Source organism: Hibiscus syriacus, unplaced genomic scaffold (genome assembly GCF_006381635.1).
Source record: "Hibiscus syriacus cultivar Baekdansim isolate YM2019G1 unplaced genomic scaffold, ASM638163v2 tig00005406_pilon, whole genome shotgun sequence".
In the NCBI taxonomy this organism is placed as follows: Eukaryota; Viridiplantae; Streptophyta; class Magnoliopsida; order Malvales; family Malvaceae; genus Hibiscus; species Hibiscus syriacus.
In genome coordinates this window covers 5,849,086-5,865,477 of record NW_024062056.1, presented here as the reverse complement: position 1 = coordinate 5,865,477, position 16,392 = coordinate 5,849,086, and positions in this window count along the sequence as shown.

Here is a 16,392-nt window from a genome sequence, read left to right as displayed (position 1 = left end):
ACAACTATCGTTTTATAATACTCTGAGGTGTATTTCCATCCGACATTGATACGATTGATTTTTTAGGTTGGTGACTCAAATCCAGCACTGTTGGAGCTCATCCTCTAGTCCCTTTACATGTCCTCACAGTGCTCTATTCTCCCCGTGAGATAATCTTAAGTTGATCGAAGCATTTTGGACTTTACCTTAATGCAAAGACTCTTCGAGTTGTAAGATATTGTCTCCTAACTCAAGGTTCCTAGCTTGAGTATGGATTATCTCTTCCTCATGCCTTAGCTGCATCTCTCCCATCTCCCTGTTAAGTTCCTCGACTCATTAATTCTTTATTGAGTATCTTTGCATCCAAGATTGAACTTAAGTTTGTTTTTATTAGGGATACGGTTCTATCCTTATCTATTGGACCAATTTTCATCATTCTTCTTTTCTTTTTCTTCTTTATAGATCCTTTGTTCTCTGGCCTCGAAGTCCTTGAGTATTGTGCTCAATTCAACATCTAGCCCTTGAGCTTAATTTTTTTCTATTTCCAGCTCTCTCATATTGTCTTCTTTTTCTTTCTTTAACTTCTCAACTTCACGGTTCTTAACTTTTCTTTCTTTGATTAATTCCCTTTTGTCAGCATATGGCCCTTCTATCTTCTTCTTTGTATCCTCTAACCATTCAAGTTGATGCTTGTTATTAATTTCTAGATCAATTGCTCAGTATTGTTCAATTGCCACTTTCTTAGCCCACTGTTGAAATGTCTTTCATGATTTCGCTACCCTTCTCCTTCGTAGTAAATCTTGATAGTCTTTCTACCAATTTGCCAGTTCAGATATGACTTCTTCCTTTCCCTCATCATTTGTAACTATCTAGCATGGAAGCTGACCTGAGAGAGATCATAAAATTCTCTTTCTAATTCTTCTATTATCTTGGAATCTTTGGCTTTTTTTCTTCAAATTCTCTTCTCTGAATTTTTAGATTTGACGAGATCACCCTAAAATGATCTTCCATAGAGGTCCATCCTTCCCCGTTAGATGAAGAGATTTTATCATTTTCTTTTTTTCTCCTCCAGGATTCATATTCTGAGGTCCTCAAGTTATAAGTTCCCTTCACTTTCATTCCAAACGATATTGCCCATGAATCTGCTACCTCCTAGACCCTCTTTTTGTAGTTATCTAACTTGTAATCAAACTCATCATGAATAAGGCCAAAGTTCATTGGGACAAACTGTCGAGACTCATATTGTCGCAAAACTAACAACGGAGCATACCCTACTCCTCCCCATGGTCCAAGGAGTGTGATCCAATCGGAAATGACATATTTAAACATAATTTGGGTATGCATTAGCCACGGGGTTCACCACATGACATCATAATCTCAAATATTTCTATAGTAGCTAATCCACTAGTCTTTGTGTGAGGTTACGGGCCACTTTCTTATGAGATAATCTACAATAGGTGAACAACCCCTTAAGAAGTGATCATAGTCAATTGTCTCCTCTTTTTAAGAGTGACTTCGGATCCACACGGGGAGCAACTGAATACAACCAATAAAGTAATCACCTCCAATCCTTTTGCAAGCATTCAAGAACCTAAATGTCTTAGCCAAGATTGCAGGCGCATGTTTCAATTATCCCTCTAACTTTTTGAATAAATCAACCACAACCAGCTCGACAAGATTGATACATTTAAGGAAAATCACTAAGTTATAGATCCACAAAGTAAGAACATTTCTCCTTTTTTCCATCTATGTTCTTCTCAGATATCTTTTGCAAATGAGACCATAGTACTCTTTCATGTTCCCCTTTCTTTTGCATGCGATCAGTCACCCCTTTTCGCTTGTGCCAAAAATCTTCGCAAGCTTAGCTTTGAGGGACGTCCTTTTCTTAACTTAGAATAAACCTTGTTTACTTTAACTCTTAGTAAATTCAATAAAAAGTGGCACTCTTCCAAGGTCGGGGTCATGTCCTCATAATTAAAAGTGAAGTAGTTATACGCAAGGATTTAGAATTATATCATACTTTAGATAAGGATCGAATCCACTTCGACGTACAACAAGTGAGGTATGTCATCATAGTATTTATAGAATGCTTGTTTTTCACTATGGCTCAAACTCTCCCAAATCTGTTTCAAACCTCGAATCTTGTTCAGTTTGATAGTGACAGGTACATAATTGGATAGATCTGACACATACTGCTATGGTAAATTGTCTCCTTGCCTTTTTTATTTTGCCTCAGACTAGTCATGCACATCTACAGGGTTTTCTTCTTTTTTTATTAAACTTTTCTTCATCTTAAAAGTTTTTTCAATGGGATGAACAATTGTGGATCAATCACCTTTTTAATTCTATGAACATACAACATGAAGAAAAGCAAAATAAAACAACCAGATCAGTTAGTATATGAAATTAATAAAAGGCATAAAAATAAAAAAAAAAATTGATTCTACCTTTATGCAATCTGCCCTAACATAATTCACTAAAACAAGTCCAAACTGGACATGATTTCTACCCCCATGCATATATTTGGGAAAATAAAGCCTAAACGAATAGTATATATTTCACAAGATTTCATTAGAAAAAATGAATTTATTCTACAAATTTAAAGTATAGAAAAGGGTTAGTGTACGCTCCTCCTTGTATATTTATTTTGGTACCTACTAATAGGCAAAGGTTCGATATTGTTTTACCTAGGGTGACCAATATATGGTTTACTAAATGTTGGTTCCGGATATATGGAAAAAGATACTCGAATTTTCCTTTATATTGGTGCCCCCTTGGGCTGCAAAACCCTCGATCCTCACTCATTATATTTTTAAACAGAATGAGTTCAATTCGAGGGGATCCACTTCCTTATACCCATATGAGGAATAAATTCCCAAGAAGACAAAAGGCGTGTATCTCAGAGGTTAATAGCTAAAGCTTTTACGGGGAATAAATTCACCACGAAATCAAAACGTTTACCTCTACTTACTTGGGATAGAGTTCAGGTATAGAGATTATGTCATGTAATGTACATGTTGTGTGAGCAAAAGCATACAAACCTTTGATCCAATAAAATGATAAACACAAAAGCATTTTTTAACAATATTTGATGAATCTAAAAATAAATAAATAAAACACTAGTGCAATTATTGATAAATAATCCAAAATGATTTAATCAACATTGAATAAAAAGGATCATAAGCTAATTACGAACTCGAATGTATAATTTCCACAACCAAAACAAATGGCCTAACTCTCTAAAAAAAAGTCCCTAGAGGAGTCCGCCAAACTGTCATAACATTTTTTAAAACAAAAAAAGTGAATTTAAAATAATTATGTCGTTATTTTGGAAAATTGAGATTTTTTATGAATTTGATTTGGAGTCGCCATAGACCTTTGGATTAGGTGATCGAATACTTAAAAAATATTTCAAAAATCATTTATAAGACAAAAATTGGTTTGTGTTTACCAAAAATTCGTTTTAAAGGGCCCGAGATTCAATTACGCATGTGGAATGGTAAGAACCCCTACAACGTCCAAAATTGGTACATAGTCCCTTATACTTTGTCGTGACAATGGAAATCATAAATTCGAGTCAAAAATTAAAGTATGATCATTTTTTATTAAAATTGATCAAGTTCACTTTTCATTTGAATGTCATCGACTCGCACTACTTGTATCAAGTTGTGTTTTTCATGCCCGTTCTATGATAAATGTTCTTGAAAATATTCAATTAAAACAACGTTGAAATGTACTATTAAATATAAGGATATTTATAATTTTCAAAAATATTAATTCCTAAAAAATTAGTAAAGTATGTACCAAAAAAATGAAATGAATTTGTTTGACATATGTGCGTGTATTTATATAATGTATAAGTATATAAGTTATATCATGGACTAAAAATAAAAATATACAAGTGTAATGGGTTAGAATACAAAATAATATAAACTAATCAAACCATGCAAATGAATGACTAAATAAAAAAAAATTAACTTTAAATGACATGAATCATCTTACTCCGTCTCTTCGGGGTTGCAATAACATGCAAATTGATTTGGAATGGAAGAATCCAAAATTAGATTAATTTGATGTTCTATTCTCTCTAATGGTAGAAAACCTTTAGATGAATCATCTAAAAAATCAAAATATTCTTGCGACAATGAAACAATTACACTAGACAAATTCTCGTTAGTGTTAGGTATATATAAGTAATATTGCCTAAATTGGATAAGTACACAAGGTTCTTTAATGAAAAGGGCTTCACCTTTTTTGGGACTAAAAGAAAGAGGTTATTGAAACTAAATGGCAATAGTAGGGGAAAATAAAGTCAAATAAACAAGCTAGATGTAATTTAATGCTTTCAATTGTATGGTTTTCTCAAGAATATGTTTAGCAATGGTTAAGTTGCTATTTCAAGAATATACATTTATTAATGCTAGATTGATCCTTCTTGATCTTGATTTATTTATTTATTTACAATTTGATATAAATATATAATGCTTAAACTTATTATAAAAAAATAATTGTTCAAAATATACCACTTTTCTCATTTAGGTGTTTAATATTTTTCGAGTAATGTAGGTGTCTAACATTATAAAACATGTGGAAATCCTTTATTGATGTGGTTGTAAGCACATGATCAAACTCTTTAACCTGAGATGGTAAGTAACATAGTGAGCTTCGGGAAGCTCAGTAATATAGAACTACCAGATCAATGCAATAGGTCAACGGGTATAAGTAAAGCATGAATTTTCTTAACAATACAGACATCATCAGGTTCTAGCGACGATGTAACACCCATATCCCGTATACCTTTTCGTACACGATATAGAGATGTCACATCACTTTTAAAATAGTTCCACATTTGTAAACCCATAAAATTTTGTTTCTTTTTATAAAACATTTAAATTTACTAATAATAAAACATGCATTAAACTTAAATACATAACAAAAAGAAATGTTCACACTTTATCATTTTACATCAGGTTAAATAAAATGCTTTTCATAGCGTTTTTACTAAATCTATTACATGCCAACTAACTACTTCAAAAGCATACATAAATGTTGTATCGTTACTGACGAGGCGACACTTGATTGGTGATGTCTGATGATCTCCTTACTCCAATTGTATCTAAACCTATGTGTGAAATCAACACACGTTAAGTAATTTCTTAGTGAGGCATACTTAACCATAAGCAAACTTATAAACATAAATATAGCATAACAATTCTAATATCGATTAACTCTTTTAATTTATTATAAACCTTATAAATTTGCACTCCTAGTGCTAACATGGTAATTTACCAACTTCCTACTCATGTTCATTTATTAAGATGCACACGTAGTGCCTATATGGTAGTTCACAACTCATGATGAATTTCGTGGGTTGCACACATCGTGCCTATACGGTTATTCATCAACTCATGATAAATTCGGTGGATTTGTACACATAGTGTCTGTACGGTTATTCATCAACTCATGATAAATTTTGCAGATTTTCACATATAGTGCCTGTACAGTTATTCATCAACTCATGATGAATTCTGTGGATTTGCACATAGTTCTTGTGTGGTTATTCATCAACTCATGATGAAATCTTTGGATTTGCACAAATAGTGCATGTACGGTTATTCATCAACTCATGATGAATTCTGTGGATTTGCACACATAGTGCTTGTACGGTTCTTCATCAACTCATGATGAATTTCGTGTATTTACACACATAGTGTATATCATTGCAACATATATTTTTTTAACAATATCTATTTATAACTCTTAATGCACATAAAAAATGCACTCACTTGGCTCGTGTAACACCCCCAACCCGTATCCGACCCGAATACGAGTCCGAGGTGCAACATATACTTTTCAAAACATCTACATTTATAAATATAAAAGAAATCATGAAACATTTAAACTTTTATTAACATAAAGTTAACAATTTACATAAGTAAGTTCAAAACATTACAAAATTCATCAGAGCATACGTACTTTACGACTCTGTTTACATGCCAACATATCTATTAACTAAAACAAAATATACTATGCAAAGTACTTCTGATTTGATCTTCGAGTGGAGATATGTTGCTCTGCAGATCCTAAGTCTGATCCTCTTGCTTCTCAGTACCTACGTGTAAAACACTTACACGCTAAGTCATAGACTTAGTGAGGCATAAAAAATTATAACAATGCATTTCCTATAAATATGAACATGCAATCTAATTATTTAAATACAATTATACTTATCATATCATAATTCAATAATGTCATATATGGTTCAATGTAAACAATAATAACATGTTAACATATAATCGCACAAATACTTTTTATATCTTTTATAGGCCCGTGTACATTACTGAGAACTTAAGGTAATAGAGTACATTGAGATTGTGCACATATGCTATCACCATAGCTTATATAAGAATCCACTAACTGGCATGTAAAATATGTCCCGAAGGACCTATGCATATGTCCTGAAGGACCTGTGTATATGTCTCGAAGGACCTATGTAACCCTCAACTCTTGGCATACCAACTATACATATAGCTCTCATATCATATAACATGGGCATTATCATTATATTTCATACATTCATATAACCATAATTTCACCACATAATCATGTACTCATGCCATTTTTTTATAATCACATATTTCTTCTCTTCATTCACATATCACATGTACATATGACCATCAATCTCATATCATATAGCATATGTTATTTGAATATGTTCACATAAATCATATAGCATGTATCAAACCATATGAACATATATAACTCATGCATGTGTTTATAATGATCATGACATATGTATGTTCATAATTATTGGACCATGAAAACTAATATAGGAAATAAACTTATCACAAATCTTATTTTCATTGAACTATACCTATATTATGCACTTACCTTAGCCTCACTTAATTTCAAATCCACCTCTATGATTTTATCTCTTTGGATCGATCCTAACTCTATGGTCGTTCTGTAACTTGTTTGTGCTCAATATCTACACAATCATACATTCCAAGTATTATAATTTGATCCTTAATTTCTTAGGCTAAAAGAAAGGCTAAATTTCATTTTCTACTTAGAGTAGTATCGGTACCCCTGTAGGGTATCAATAATTCCCTAGATGTGGTATCGATACCAAGCTTGGGTATCGATACCCATTTTTTATTCTGTAATCCTCGTTTCCAAAAATAGTACCGATAATGTACTTATGGTATCAATACCCTTGGTATCGATACTACCCTCTAGATACCAATACCCCATGAATGCCTTTGACAAATTCAGACTTATAGTATCGATATTGTTCAACAAGTATCGATACCCCTATACCAATTATCACTCTTTTACTCTTAAAGTATCGGTACTTGATGAAGTAGTACCGATACTCAAAGTCCATATTTCACTTTTAAACCCGAAAATTTACCCTTATTAACTCAATTCCTTTATTTCTTATTCTCTCTCATACTCTTAACTCAAGTACACATACTCAATCCAATTTCTATTCATCTAACACATCTTTATCTTCAAAATCCCGTCTTATATGTTGAATTTAAGAATTCTACCAAATTTCCAACATGTTCTGATTTCAATTATATCACTCCATATCTCTTAATTCAACTAATGACAAGTCAAATTTAGTTTCAAATTCTACTTATTAACTCTTTTCAAAGATTTCATATAGAAACTCCTTATCTTTAATCTCTCATAATTCCTTCATCTTATAGTTTTAAGATAACTTAAGCTTTCTTTGAGCTTAAATACCACCTAAAAATCATAAACCAAACTTAATTTCAACAAATAATTAACTCACAATAAAAATCATCTTTGCTAGGTGTCTCACGGCTGAAGAAGAAGAAGAGTGAAGAAAAGCTCTCTGATATTTCCTTTCCTTTTTCTTCCCATTTCCACATGTATATATCTCTTCCATGTCTCATTTTTAATTCAATAATTGATCAAATAACCATTTTTCCCTTCCATTCATCCTTCTTTGTTATATATTCCTACACAAAATTTTCATATAAGTCCTTGAACTTCTCAATTTATCTACTTTATTCACTAAATTTTAAATTTTTATAATTTGCTCACTAACCTGATATTGAGCATGTTACAAATCTCCCCTTAAGAAAATTCGTCCTCGAATTTTCATTTCACAAAGAGATGGGGATATTGATTCCTCATGTCCTCTTCATGCTCCCATGTTACTTCCTCTACCTTGTGATTCCTCCATAATACTTTGACCAATGGAATAGTCTTGTTCCTTAATTGTTTTACCTCATGAGCCAATATTTATATTGGTTCTTCCTCATAAGTTAAGTTAGGTTGAATTTATATCTCTTCTAAGGTCATGATATAGGAGGGATCGGATCTATATCTCTGAAGCATTGAAGCATGGGAAACATCATAAATCTTTTCCATTTCAGATGGCAAACCTAGTTGGTATGCCACTGGTCTCACTCTCTTAATGATCTCATAGGGTCCAATAAACAGAGGACTAAGCTTTCCTTTTCGTCCAAACCTCAACACCTTCTTCTATGGAGATACCTTTAAAAATACTTTATCTCCGACTTGAAACTCATTTTTTTCCTCTTCAGATTAGCATATGATTTATGTCTATCAGCTATCGCTTTCAGATTATTCTAAATCACTTGACTTTCTCTTCCACCTCCTTAATCAACTCTGGACTAAGAACTTCTCGATCTTTAAGCTCGTACCAGTTCAAAGGCGTACGAAACTTTCTCCCATATAGAGCTTTATAGGGAACCATTTTGATACTTGACTAGTAGCTATTGTTGTAAGCAAATTTGGCAAGTGGCAAGTATTTTTTCCACGATCCTTTAAACTCAATTACACAGGCTCTCAGCATATCCTCCAGGATTTAGATAGTCCGGTCGGACTATCCATCTGTCTGAGGATGAAATATTGTGCTAAAGTTCAATCGAGTTCCTAACACTCTATGCAAAGTCTTCCAAAACCTCGATGTAAATCTAGGATCTCGATCAGAAACAATTGAAACTGGTACACTATATAATATAATAATTTCTCTTATGTACAATTCAGTATACTTATCCATGGAGAAATCGGTTCTTACTAGAATGAAATGAGCAGATTTAGTCAATCTATCCACGATTACCCAAATTGAATCTCTTTTATTTGGAGTTAATTCAACCCTGTCACAAAATCCATAGTCATATTCTTCCACTTCCATTAAGGAATAGACATTGTTTGTAATAATCTATGCGGTACTTGATGTTCAGTTTTGACTTGCTGACAAGTCAAGCATTTGGACACAAATTCTTTAATACTTCTTTTCATTCATGAGCACTAATAATGACTCTTGAGATCCATATACATATTGTTTCCACCCGGGTGCATCGTTAGTGGACTACACTGAGCTTCTATTAATAGTTTATTTTTTAACTCATCATTATCCGAAATCACTAATCTCCCTCGAAAATATAGATTTTCATCGGCTTTAATTTCATAATCATTAAGCTCTCCATTCTTTACTTGTTGTAACCTCTTCAAACACTTTTCATTTTGAGTTTGTAATTCCTTAATTCTATCTAGCCATGTTCGCTTAAGGGTCAATTTGGCACATATTGCACCATCTCCTTCTAATGACAATCTGGCATCTAAAGCTTGTAAGGCTGCAAACGTCTTCCGACTTAAAGCATTCACCACCATGTTTGCTTTTCAAGGATGGAAATCGATTATCACATCATAATCTTTTAGAAATTCCACCCATCTCCTCTACCTTAAATTCAATTCTTTCTGAGTCATCAAATACTTCAAGCTCTTATGATTGTATATAAATAGAAACGATCACCATATAAGAAGTGAAGCCAAATTTTAAGAGCAAACACTATTGCAGCCAACTCTAGATCGTGGGTTGGGTAGTTCTTCTCATGTGGTTTCAATTGTCTCGACACATAAGCCACCACCTTGCCCTCTTGCATCAATATACATCCCAAGCCATTATGGGACGTATCGCTATAAACTACGTAGTTCTTGCTAGACTTATGATGAACCAATACTGGAGCTTCTATCAAAATTTTCTTCAACGTTTCAAAACTTTCTTGACACTCAGGAGTCCAAGTAAATGCCACATATTTCCTCATCAACTTTGTTAAAGGTAAAGCTATTATCGAAAAGTCCTTAACCAACCTTCGATAATAACATGAAAGTCCCAGAAAACTTTGAACTTCGGATACATTCTTTGGAACTTTGGATACATTCTTTGGAACTTCTCATTCTAGAATGGCTTTTATCTTCTGAATATCAACCCGAATTCCTTCCACAGAAATTACATGTCCAAGGAATGTCATCTCATTAAGCTAGAACTCACATTTAGATAATTTGGCATATAATTTCTTGTCTCGTAGAGTCTGCAAAACTATCCTCCAGTGTGCACTATGTTATTCATTCGTTTTTTAATACACTAATATATCATCGATGAAAACAACTACGAACTAGTCCAGATATGGTTGTAATATTCTATTCATCAAGTCTATAAAAGCAGCTAGTGCATTCATAACTTCAAAAGGCATAACAATGAACTCGTAGTGACCATACCTCGTTCTAAATATAGTCTTTGGAATATCTTTCTCCTGAATCTTCAACTGATGATATCCAGATCACAAATCAATCTTAGAGAAAACTGAAGCTCCTTTGAACTGATCAAACAAATCATCAATTCTAGGGAGAGGATACTTATTCTCTATAGTCAACTTATTGAGTTCCCTATAGTCAATGCAGAGACACATCGACCTATCCTTCTTTCTAACGAACAACACTGTAGCTCCCAGAGGCGATACACTTGGTCTAATAAATCCTTTGTCCAACAATTCCTGTAACTGAATCTTTAACTCTTGCAACTCTTTTGGAGACATTCTGTACGATTCCATTGCAATAGGTGCAGTTCCAGGTATTATCCCAATCTAAAATTCCACCTCTTTATCCGGAGGTAAACCTGGCAACTTTGCGGGAAAAACATCTGGAAACTCTCTGACTATGGGAATTTCTTCAACCCATTTCTCTTTGGTTCTAGTATCCAGCACATTAACGATGAAACCCTAACATTCTTATAGTAATAACTTATTTGCTAAAATCACTGATATAATGTTTGCCAAAGGATTCCATCTTTCACTGAACACTATAACTTCCAATCCATCTAAATTGATTAATGTTACCATCTTCAGTCTACAATCAACATTTACATGATATCAATATAATCAGTCTATTCTTAATATCACTTCGAATTTGTCAAAGGGTAATTCCATCAGATTAGTAAGGAATTCAATTCCCTGAATCCATATGGGTCACCCTCAACACACTCTATTAACTCGAGCACTGTGCCCTAATGGATTTGTCACTATCACATCACTACTAGTAACTTCTAATTAAATTCTCAATTCTCTCACCAATTTACTACTAATATATGAGTATGTAGAACCCAAATCAATCAATGCCATAACACATTTATCATAGAATAGAAAAGTACCTGCAATTATCTCTTGATCATCACGATCTTCATTGGTGTTGATATTATACACTCAAGCAGTGGAGCGTACTTCTGGTTGACTACATGACTCAAGTTGACTTCTTCCTTTATCTATTCCTCGTCATCTCTAAGACATCAAAGCAGATCTCTCCGACTATGTAGGCTCTACAACCATCAATGGACAATCCCTCATATAATGTCATGTTTCCTTACATCGGAAACAAGCTCCAGATTTTTCTCTGCATATATCATTATGGTTCCTTCCACAAATCTAACATTGTCTAACTTGACCCTGCTATACTCGCCCATCACCATACCCTACAGATTGAGTCTGTCTAACTCTCATTTTATTTTATCCTCTAGCAGAGAATGCTACAGATTCAGACCTCGCCTGAGATCAAAACCATAATCTCTACCTCTCTTGGGTGGTGCAAAACTTGATGAAGCCCAGTTCTTTTAGACGAATGGGCTCTTTGCTCCCCAAACCGTTCATTCTGAGCTCTCTCAGAGCTTCAGCATGATTAACTACCTCCTGAAATGAGGACAAGTTCAACACGATCAACATCTCTTTTAACCTTGGGAGAAAGCCCTCAACAAACCACTCACACACGTATTTCTCTGTCGTAACCAACTCTGTCTTAAAATGACTTAACTTGTTGAACTTGTACTCGTATTCATACACAATGCGATTCATTTGTCTTAGGTTCAAGAATTCTTTCATCTTAATGAATTGATCTCCTATACACTTATGTTTAAACTCTTCGAGAAATAAAGACCATGTCACCTGATCACTGGTCATCCTCAAAGTCTCATGATTCTTCAGCTATCTTGAAGCATAAGCCACAACTATCCCCTCTTGCATCAGCACACAACCCAATCCATTATGGGATGTATCACTGAAAATGACATATAACTTCTTTTCACAAAGTATCTGAAGAATCACTCGAAGATAAGCATCATATTCCTCCCTTGACTTGGAATATACCAAAATATCATCTATAAATACTACCATGAATTAATCCATGTGCGTATGGAATACTCTATTCATTGATTCTATAAATTTTACAGGAGAATTAGTCAATCCAAACAGTATTACCACAAATTCAAAGTGTCTTTACCGAGTCCAAAAATCGTCTTGGGAATATCCTCATTTTATATATTTAATTTATGGTACCCCGGCCTTAGATATATCTTAGAGAACACTATTATGCCTTCCAATTGATCAAACAGGTCCTCAATCCTTAGAAGAGGATACTTGTTCTTTATCGTTACTTTGTTTAATTGAATATAGTCAATACATAACTGCATAGACATGTCATTCTTTTTCACAAATAGCACAGGTGCTCCCTAAGAAGAAACACTGGTCTGATAAATCCTTTATCAAGTAGATCTTGCAACTGTGATTTTAATTCCCTTAACTCTGTTGGGTCCATTTGATACAGAGCCATAGAAACAGGTTCGGTGCCCGGGTAAACCTCAATCCTGAATTCTACTTCACGATCTGGAGGTAAACTGGGTAACTCTTCCGGAAAGACCTTTGGAAACTCCTTAACTGTGGGAATATCGTGTAACCTCACTTTCGGAACTCAAGTATCTATCAAATTAGATATAAAATCTATGCATCCTTTTGACATCATTTTCTTTGTTGTCATGGTTGATATCACATTGGAGGGTGATTTCGGTTTTTTGCCAATCACTACTATTTCGGAGCCTTCCACATCCTTAAAACATAATCGTTTCTTGTGACAATCCACCCATCCATGATATGGAGACAACCAATCCATGCCTAAAATGATTTCAAACTCGTCTAAAGGCAACTCCATCATGTTGGCCGGAAACACAACCCCTTGAATCTTAATCAGACATTTCCTACACACCCGTGTTACCCTTGTACTATAACCTATAGGCTTCACCGCTACCATTTCGGTAAAAATTGGTTCTAAAGGAATTCCTCTAGTTCTAACCAACTTTGTACTAATATATGAGTGTGTAGAACCAGGGTCAACTAGAATAAAAACATGCTCATCAAAAAGGTGGAATGTATCTGTTATGATCTTCAGATCATCCCAATCCTTATTGGTCTTTATATTATAAATTCAGGCCACTCCCCAAGTCTCTCATCTTTTGCTAACCTCATATTGACCGCCTGATCGTCCTCTTTCTCTACTTCTACTAGGGTTGTTACTGATCTTTTAGATTGCATTGATCTATCCCCGGACCTTTGTGCACAATTCTGAGCATAGTGGTATGTTTCTCCATAACCAAAACAAGCGCTAGAAAGCACTCTATATGTTCCCCGGTGAAATCTGCCATAGGTCTAACATTGATTATTTCTTTCTCCATAAGCTCTACCTGAGCTAACAATAATAGATTGGAATTGTTTAATTTTCTGAGAAGCTGCAGCGAAATCAGCTCTATTTGTACATCGAGAACCTGAGCCCTTTCCTCTCTTAGCATGGTGTGAAGATGAAGACAATCCAATCCTTTTAGCCATCTGCATACTCTGTTTCATTGCTAGAGTTTCCTCTTAAGCTCTTTCCCATGGCTCTATTAAAAACTTATTGCATGCTAGGTAAGTTTAAGGCCAACATCATCTCTTTCAACTTAGGCCTCAGACCCTTGATAAACCAATCTCGTCGAGCTTTATCATTAGGAACCACCTCAGTACTATAAAGGTTGAGCTTATTGTATTCGACCTTATACTCATGCACTGCTCGATCGCCTTATTTCAAGTTAAGAAAATTCAACAACATTGACCTTATAAACTGCTCCTCGATATACTTGTTCTTGAACTCATCTTGGAAGAATTGCCAGTTTAATTGTTTGGGCGATGCATACATCGTCATATTTGTCCATCACACTTGAACTGATCCCTGGAGTAACAATACAGCTCCGTCCAATTTTTCATGATTAGAGCACTGTAGACTTTCTAGGATCAACATAACATTATTTAACCATAAATTCGCGTCCATCAGACCTTCACCTTCTTCTCCCCTGAACTCAGGAGCTTCCAAACTTCTTAACTCCTTAAGGATTAACATTAGCTATGCTGGAAAAGCAAGAGCAAGCAGAGGAGGTTGGAACCTTGTTAAAATAGCATCGAGAGCTTGCATAAAAGCTTCAAACTCCGGAACAGGCATACCCTGAGGTGTCCGTGCACTGGCATTCTCAGACGAAATCGGATGTTCACTATTCTCTTCATAACTTTCACTACCCGATCCATTCCTACTCTCTCGTCTAGCCGCTCTTCTCGAATTCGTAGAATCCTTCATCTAGTATAACATACATAAAGATAGTACTTAAGTTAGTAAGGAGAGACATCTATCATATTCATTCTATACCCTATTAGTAACCTTGACATCTTATTGGCATGTAAACTCTCTTTACATCAAAATACACTAGATTTCGACCGATAATCGGCTAAACATGTGGCTCTGATACAAATAAATGTAACACTCATCTCCCGTATACTTTTTCGGATACAAGATATAGATGTCACATCACTTTTAAAACAATTCCTCATTTATAAACTCGTAAAATTTTGTTTCTTTTTATAAAATATTTAAATTTACTAATAATAAAACATGCATTAAACTTAAATAGATAACAAAAAGAAATGTTCACACTTCATCATTTTACATCATGTTAAATAAAATGCTTTTCATATTATTTTTACTAAATCTATTACATGCCAACCAACTACTTCAAAAGTAGACATAAATGTCATACTGTTACTGATGAGGCGACACTTGCTTGGTGATGTCCGATGATCTCCTTACACCAATTATATCAAAACCCAAGTGTGAAATCAACACACATTAAGTAATTTCTTAGTGAGGCATACTTAACCATAAGAAAACTTATAAACATAAATATAGCATAACAATTCTAATATCGATTAACTCTTTAATTTATTATAAGCCTTATAAATTTGCACCCCTAGTGCTAACATGGTAATTTACCAACTTCCTATTCATGTTCATTTATTAAGATGCACACGTAGTTCCTATCCGGTAGTTCATCAACTTATGATGAATTATGTGGGTTGCACACATCGTGCCTGTACGGTTATTCATCAACTAATGATAAATTCCGTCGATTTGAACATATAGTGCATGTACAGTTATTCATCAACTCATGATAAATTTTGCGGATTTGCACACATAGTGCTTGTACAGTTATTCATCAACTCAAGATGAATTATGTGATTTGCACACATAGTGACTGTACGGTTATTCATCAACTCATGATGATATCATGGATTTGCACACATAGTGCTTGTATAGTTATTCATCAACTCATGATGAATTCTTTGGATTTGCACACATAGTGTATACCATTGCAACATATATTTTTTAACAATATTTATTTATAACTCTTAATGCACATAATAAATGCATTCACCTGGCTAGCCTCGCTATGTATCCAAAACGTTAAACTGATTACTCATGTATTTTGCCTTTGTCTTTCGTTTTGCTTGACTCGGTAGCTTGATTTCAATCTACTCAAACACCATTAAAGACATGTACAATATCAATTTTTAGTATATTCCCTAACAATTATACTTAAACAATACTCAAAAGTACATATTATTAAATTTCTATAACAATCTCAGCCTATCTTAACATTTATGGCTCAATAGTATCGATACCCCTACCATGGTATTGATACTACTATGCTATGGTACTGATACTCTATTACGATATCGATACCATTTTTGCATTCTATTATCAATGGTATCGATACCTTCCTCACATTATCGATACTCCCCTTTTGGTATCAATATTGATTGCATAAGTATCGACACTACACAGCTACTTCTTTCCATATCAAGCCTATAGTATCGGTATTGTCCTATTAGTACCGATACCCATACCCAGATTTTTGAGTTTTCAACCCGATTATTACCCAAATTGGATCAA